The sequence below is a fragment of the Brassica oleracea genome, chromosome C7 (assembly GCF_000695525.1).
Source record: "Brassica oleracea var. oleracea cultivar TO1000 chromosome C7, BOL, whole genome shotgun sequence".
In the NCBI taxonomy this organism is placed as follows: domain Eukaryota; kingdom Viridiplantae; phylum Streptophyta; class Magnoliopsida; order Brassicales; family Brassicaceae; genus Brassica; species Brassica oleracea.
The window spans coordinates 5,453,757-5,461,822 of record NC_027754.1 but is presented as its reverse complement, the minus strand read 5'-3'; positions in this window follow the sequence as shown (position 1 = coordinate 5,461,822).

The following is an 8,066-nucleotide window of genomic DNA, read 5'->3' as shown; positions in this document are numbered from 1 at the left end:
TTTGTTGTTCATTATAAATACCATCACTCATCTCACTCTTTTATATACCATAAACAAGAACAAGAGTTTATAATCAAAGAACCATTACATCTTCTTCTTCTTCCTTATAATAAACTCTCTCCTTTATAATAGTGTTATTTGTTTCCTACGGGTATTAAATTCTACTCTTATTTAAATTTCTCGATATTATAAATTATAAGTTATTTCATAACACTAGCCAAATTTTAACTAACGATAAAAATAATATTTTATGAATATGAAACAAAATACTGAAAATTATTTTGTCTGCAGTAATTATATCTTTTTAAATCTTCCAAACATTATTCAAGTTTAAAACATCTTTTCCGAAGGGTTTTATAGATTTACGCTCAGGTCACACAATTAAACTTACACTACTACAAAAAAACATGTATTTACCGATTACAAAATGAGTTGGTAATCAGTTGCTAGATGGATACATGCGACTGATTTACGACTGATTAGAATCGTCCTACTACACCTTGTCGCTAAATAATTCAGTCGTAAAACAGTCGCTATTTAGCTACTGTTTTGCTAATATTGTGGGCAGTTGTGACTCAGTCGCTAATCAGGAGGCAATTTAGCAATTGATTTACGACTTATTTAGTGACTATAATACGACGGCTTAGTGACTGAATTTGACGACTGTACATGACAATTGAATTTGACGAATGATATAACGACGAAGTTAACAACTACAGTGACGACTAATTTCTTTAGTAGGAAAACAGTTGGTGTTGTTAACTTGAAGAAAAGATGTAGAGAAACCAAAGGTGTTGAGTTGAGTTGGGGCTTGTACAAAAATAGGGCAAGACCTTTAGAGATTGTATATCAAGAGTCCTGAAGAGTCTGAAGGTGTCCAGAAGTGATCTGATGAATGTTCTAAGTAAGGGCAAAGTCTAGGAGAGACGTAGAAGATGCTGAGGAGCAAATGGGCGAGTGTGCAAACATAGGGCGAGGCCGTACGGCCCTGTACGGACCGGTACGACCCGAGAGATCACAACTCGCCCATTTGAGATGTTTTGAGACTGTGCAAAGTCCGGGCCAAGATGTGCAAGCTTAGGGCGTGATCAGAACATGTTCGGGAGGCTTTGTGCAATCTTAGGGTGTTCAGAGAAGGGTCTGGTCGGATGGAATCAAATGAGCATCAAGAAGATGCCTTTGGATTACTCATGGAAGCAAGCGACAAATGGAAACTACTTTGGGGCTGATTGGCTACTTTAGTAAAGAGACAGGCTGACTATTGCTGTAAAGGAAGAACAGCCTTGACTATGAATCTGGACATATACCATGGAGCCTAAGAAGAACCAATTAGAGACCAGCCTTGTTTGAATTAACCAATAAGGCGACATCCTCTCTTCTCCAATCAGATAATCTTATCCTTTTTTTTTTGAACAACTGATAATCTTATCTTTATGAAAAACAAGACCATCTCATCCACGCCATCCATTTATCTTCAAGTCTTATCAGCCATTAGATTTAGATTATGAGATTGAAAATATAAAGCTCATATATAAAGTCTTAGATGGCGATTTGTATGAACTAAGTGAGTAAGGGGGATTTCCACTCTCCTTCATGAATCTGAAACTCTAATCTCTAAACACTTATTCTCTTAGTCTCTGAGTCTCTTAATCTCTTATACACTCACATAAACACTCTCCCTAGTCTCTCTCTCAAATCGCCTAGTTCAAGCTCTCATCTTACTCCATTGGAGTTTATACACCCTCACACATAGAACCAGAGTAGTACTCTATAAAAACTCATATGGTATCAGAGCCAGGTTCATCAGAACCTTAGCTGTAGCTTTCGTAAATCCACAGCTCTCATCTCAGCTCAAATAAAACCCTTGAAGACATGTTCATCCAGTTCTTGTTTCTTCAAGAAGAAGAAGACTGAAGCCATGGCGTGTTCTCCTTGTCCCTCAATCCGTTCCTATATGTACCTGATGAAGAGTTTCGTTGGAAGCAAAGGAGGATGGAGTGGCCTAGCTAACCTCAAGCCAAAACTCCTTGTCCAAGAGCTGCTTGCATCCGGTTACAAGAAAGAAGATGTCAAGAAGATGGTGGCTTGATGTATGAAGAAAGGATGGGTTTTTTTGAGTATGAGAAACAAGAAGGTGGCCATGAACTGAAGGAGAAGGAGGTGGGTGACGATCCAGACTCTTGAATCCAACCAAGACATGGTCGGATTGCCATTGGAGGTTTAAGGAACCAGCCTGGTTCCTTGTGTAAGCAATCCTTAAACCCTTCTTGATAGTGAGCTTGTGTTGTTGACTGGTTGTGATGATGTGATGTGATTGAAAACCTGAGGATTGTTTAAAAATTGCTAAATGAAAAATGTTTTAGAATCTGTCCCATAATGCTTAAAGAGTCTTGTTTGGTGATTGAGATTGTTTAATATGCTTAACTCCTGTTCATAATGATGCTTGTTGTGATTGTTTGAATCTGCTTGCATACATGGATTGAAACCGAATTGAAAGTTGTTGTATATAGTCTTGTGGCTGTCTTACATTGAAGAATTAGATTCATGCCTAAATTGCTGAGTAAAGAAGCTTTAAAATGCCTAAGTAGCTTGCATAAATCTGGAAAGGAAAGTGCTTGTGCTTAGAGAGTTTGCTTGCAAAGATTAGAACTTGATATTGTCTTGTTTAATCTGTTGCATTGCTTGTGATATTGGGAATCAAACTTGATGATTAGTCAAGGATTGATCCCAATACTATTGTGTCTCATCTTTTCTGGAATTTGAGTGATGTTTCAGGTTCACAAGATGTGCCTTGGTTCACCATCCATTCGAGTTGAAAGTAGGAGACGTTTTCCCATTGTGTGTGCAATGGAGAGTTGATACAAGAGTGGTGATGTACCACTGGTGTGAAGACTCACTGAAGCTCACTTGCAAGCTTGAACCTATATTCAATCCAAGCTTGAGGAGGAGAGTTAAGTGAGCTATCTGGCGGTTCAAGAAGGTTCAAGAAGTCCATTGGAAGCATCTGAAGAAGGAGCCATTCGGGTTTACGCTGTGGCGAGTCTATCCAAGAGAGTGCTCAACCTAAGACAGAATACTCTTGGCTGTGAGAAGATGAAGGCTACTCTATCAATGTGGCTTCTAGTGTGAGGTGGTTGAAGAGAACTGAGGCTTCCACAAGCATCCCATTCAAGATGGCGAGTTCAAGAAGAGGCTGCAATGGTGTGTGTGTGCGGATCATGAAGCCATCCATCCTAACTTGTTCCTGTGAGAGTCTCAAGCTTGAGGGGGAAGGTTAAAGAGCTTCTATGATCCGTGAGAGTTTGATCAGTGAGGAACTCAAGTGGCTAGTTCAGAGCAGCCACCCCTCACCATCTAAACAAGGGGGTTAACCTTATCTATTCTTTATATACATTCATGATAGGTTTATCTCTTGAGAACTGATACACTTGTGGGATAATGTATCAGGTACTTGTAACTCTATGAACAGGCTGATCTGGTGTGTCCGAGCACTTCAACCTAAAGAGAGGTTAGGTGAAAAGGGGAGAGACCAAGACCAGGCTGTAAGAAGAGTACAAGGCGTGGGATGAAGTGAAGAGGCCATGATCCAGAGTCTTTGTGTCTATCACACTGATACTAAGACACAAAGATGATACTAAGACACAAAGACTCACTGGCCAATCCCTAGGCCTTAGAGACTTTACTCTTTTTCCCTCATCAAGGTTTTGTCCCAAAGGGTTTTCCTTGGTGAAGTTTTTAATGAGAAAGTTCTTCAAGCTTCCAAGCTTGACTTAGGATCAGCTAGAGTCAAGCTTGAGGGAAAGTGTTAACTTGAAGAAAAGAAGTGGAGAAACCAAAGGTATTGAGTAGAGTTGAGACTTGTACAAAGATAAGGCAAGACCTTCAGAGATTGTATATCAAGAGTCCTGAAGAGTCTGAAGGTGTCCAGAAGTGATCTGATGAGTGTTCTAAGTAAGGGCAAAGTCTAGGAGAGACTTATAAGATGTTGAGGAGCAAATGGGCGAGTGTACAAACATAGGGCGAGGCCGTACGGCCATGTATGGCCCTATACGGACCGGTACGTCCGGAGAGATCACAACTCGCCCATTTGAGATGTTTTGAGACTGTGCAAAGCCTGGGCCAAGATGTGCAAGCTTAGGGCATGATCAGAATATGTCCGGGAGGCTTTGTGCAATCTTAGGGTGTTCAGAGAAGGGTCTGGTCGGATGGAATCAAATGAGCATCAAAAAGATGCCTTTGGATTACTCATGGAAGCAAGCGACCAATGGGAACTGCTTTGGGGCTGATTGGCTACTTTAGTAAAGAGACACGCAGATTATTGCTGTAAAGGAAGAGCAGCCTTGACTATGAATCTGGACAGGTATATGGACATATACAAAGGAGCCTAAGAAGAACCAATCAGAGACCAGCCTTGTTTGAATCAACCAATAAGGCAACATCCTCTCTTCTCCAATCAGATCATCTTATCCTTATGACAAACATGACCATCTCATCCACACCATCCATTTATCTTCAAGTATTATCATTCATTAGATTTAGGTTATGAGATTGCAAATGTAAAACTCATATATAAAGCCTTAGATGGCGATTTGTATGAACTAAGTGAGTAAGGGGGATTTCCCCTCTCTTTCATGGAATTGAAAAACTTGTTCTTGAATCTGAAACTCTAATCTCTAAACACTTATTCTCTTAGTCTCTGAGTCTCTTAATCTCTTATACACTCACATAAACACTCTCCCTAGTCTCTCTCTCAAATCGCCTAGTTCAAGCTCTCATCTTACTCCATTGGAGTTTATACACACTCACACATACAACCAGAGTAGTACTCTATAAAACCTCATAGGTGTATATCTGCTACCGAATTACGATAGATTAGTAACTCAGTTGCTCAATGTTTACGACTGATTAGTGACGTTTTCGTGACTGATTTGCGACTATCTTGTGACTGTTATGTACACGATTTTGGTGTATGGTTTTTGAATTTATTGTTCTGTTAGATTTGTTATTTAAACCTGCTAATAATAATAATAATTGATAACAATAAAAATTATTTTGAAACCAGAAAAGGTTCTACTAACAAACATCCAAAAGAACTCCAACACTTTAGGAGTTTTCAAGTTTCAAACATCCAAAAGAAAATTTAAGTGCATAATAAAAATACATAAGTAGGGAAATGCTAGACCTAAACATGAGGGGATCATATGAAGTTGTTTCTTCGGAGATGAAGTCCAAGAATCTCTGGTCTATGGAGGACAAGTAATTCCAAACGAGTGTCAACTCGTCGATAGTAGTCTGCTGAGCAGCTGCAACTCTGGAACGCTCTTCCTCAGCCTTTGCCGCAGCAGCAGCAACCTGGGTACGCTCTTCCTCAGCCTTTGCAAGAAGAGCAGCTTGTTCTTTTATTTGGCTCTGAGCTTCATCAAGTTGCTCTTCCAACTTCATGAAAGAGGAGAAGCTTCTTGGATCATTTGGCATTTCTTTAAGTCGGTTCTGCAAGCTTCCAAGGCCATAAATTTTTTCTCTGTCATTGGTGAAAGTGGCCTACAAAAAGAAAATCAATAGTGAGAGACTATATCAATAACAAGCAAAATCAACCAAAAACATAAGACATAAACTTTGACGGTAAGAAATTTAACCTGAATAAACAGCTCATTATCCTCTTCAACTGATAGTGGTGGATGCTTCCCGTCCGAGGTGTTGGACATGGACTTTGTCCCCAACAAGGTTTATAAGATAATGGACTCAGCCCATTTAAAAGGGGGGTCACTAGGAAACCCTAGACCTCTTCTTTCTATAAATAAGGAGCCAACCTCCTTTGAGACTCTCTGGGGGGCTCTCTTTTGGTCTCTCCTCCATCTCTCTCTACTTCTAGAGAGAGAAACACCTCAACATATGCTTTCATCTAGGCACTTGTGATCCTTTGTTGTAGAACTACGATTGGCTTGATCCCCTTTCGGGGTACGTAGGCAACCCTTCACCGGGTCCAGCTATTAAACACTTTTTTTCTATTCTCTTCGAGTCGGCTCCATCAAGTTCAAGCTCAGCATGAAGGCTTCTCCTAACCCACAAATGAGTCCTCGTCTCTTTCATTCACTAGTTTGTTGATAGTTCTCAGATCAAACACGAGGTCTCGGTGTGATCAGTCTCAATGCCGGCCAACTTAGCTTCTTTTTTTTCTTCTTGTAAGCCTCAGCAACTTGATCAACATTGAAATCGCTAAAGGTTCCATCTGATTTTGTATAAGCTCTGATGAATACTTCACCCAAGCTCACTGGTCTTCCCAATTCAACAATCTGAGGTGAAATGGAAGAAAAATTAGTATATAATGTTAAAAAACCAAACATACTAATCACATTGAATCACTAAGCAGTAGGGACTCACCATCTCTTGTTCGATTTGCATATAAGACATTTGGCCAGAGTTATGCTTGTGAACACCAAGACCTTGACGATCAGACAATCTAGCTGCTGATGTTGTCGAACTCTTTGCAACCGCTGCGCCAGTGTCCCAATAGTCGGTCATTTTTTCCAGAGTGTGTCGTGTATCCAAGTCAGTTGTCCCGAGAAGTCCTTGCTGTGCTGGCCATGTCTTTCATACGTTTTTGACAAATGGCCTCAAAATGTTCTTGAACAACACCAGTCAATGATGGATGCCATGTGTGATTTTTTTCTACAAAAGAACATAGAAGATGAGTGTTAGCCATCAAAAACCAAAGATTAAAAAAAACAGAGTCTAACACTTACTTGAAGCTGAAGTTATAACAATTAAAATTACTGAAGTCATTAAAATGACTGAATTAGAACAATAATAATTATAACAACTCAAAGACAGAGAAGAGACAGAGAAGCTTACAGCGAATTCCACAAAGTAACGTTCTTGTCTGGTGTCTAGGCACACGAGACCAGCAGTAGTAAGGCTTATCAAACTTGTTGGTAAAAATCTTGGTAATCTTCTTAGCGCATCTCCAACCACCTCTATTTCTACCTCTATAATAGCATTTAGAGACAAAATAACTCCAACCCATCTCTATTTTTGCTTCTAAAAAAGAGATTGCTATTTTTTCTTCTATTTATAGAGTAAGAAATAACATTCCTCTATATTTTGCTAAATATGTAGAAATCTCTGTTTTAGATAAATACATTGGAGCAAACCCCATTTCTATTATAGAATTCTTCTATTTTAGAGGTAAAAATAGAAGAATTCATTGGAGATGGTCTTAGTCAACCTCGACTTGTCATAATCAAACCTACAAACATATAATTATCATCAATAAACTCAGAGAAACTGAAGATAAACCTATAAAATACAAATTTAAATTGAAAAGGTGATTATAACAGGTTTAATGAAATCTTTTTTAAGCAAAACACAAGAAGACAAGCGTAGACCATAACTGATCATCAATAAATCTACATACTTGACAGATTGCAGCTACATTTCTACAATTTTTCAGTACCATGAATCATCAACAACTGCGGCTAAACACATAAATGACAATTGTAGCAAAGGAATACAAAATGGTAATTACCATGTGGTTCCAGGCTCAAGGTTGCGAGACATGACGGTTGTATTCTTCTCTCGGTCTGGCTAGTTTAGGAGGGAGTTCAAATGATCCGTCTGGCCAGGGGCGAGATTAGGTTGAACCGGAGCCTCTACATATATCAGACATATCCTCTTCCTCTTCTGGGATATGAGAATTTTGTGCTTCAGAACTGTGAGGCGATTGAGATGCTCGAACTGGAGCCGCTTGAGATGGTGGAAGTGGGTTCATATGTTCAGTCGATTGAGTTTGTCGCTGTTGAGGTTGAGACGTAGCAGCAGCTGGAGTGAGAGACGACGGAGCTGTGCACAAGGTAGGAAGGTCGTAGTCGGAAACATCTTTCTTGGACACGGATAATCGCGAAAAGACGGGAGAGGATTGTTCTTAGGGAGAACCGGTGGGATGGACTGAGATGGATCCCTCAGTACGAAGTCATACTGCATTGGTAAACTTTCTCACCACTCAAAGATTCGGGTGGAAAATCATTCATAGCGTGTTTTCCCTTCAAAAAGTCCTTTTTGTTCTTCCT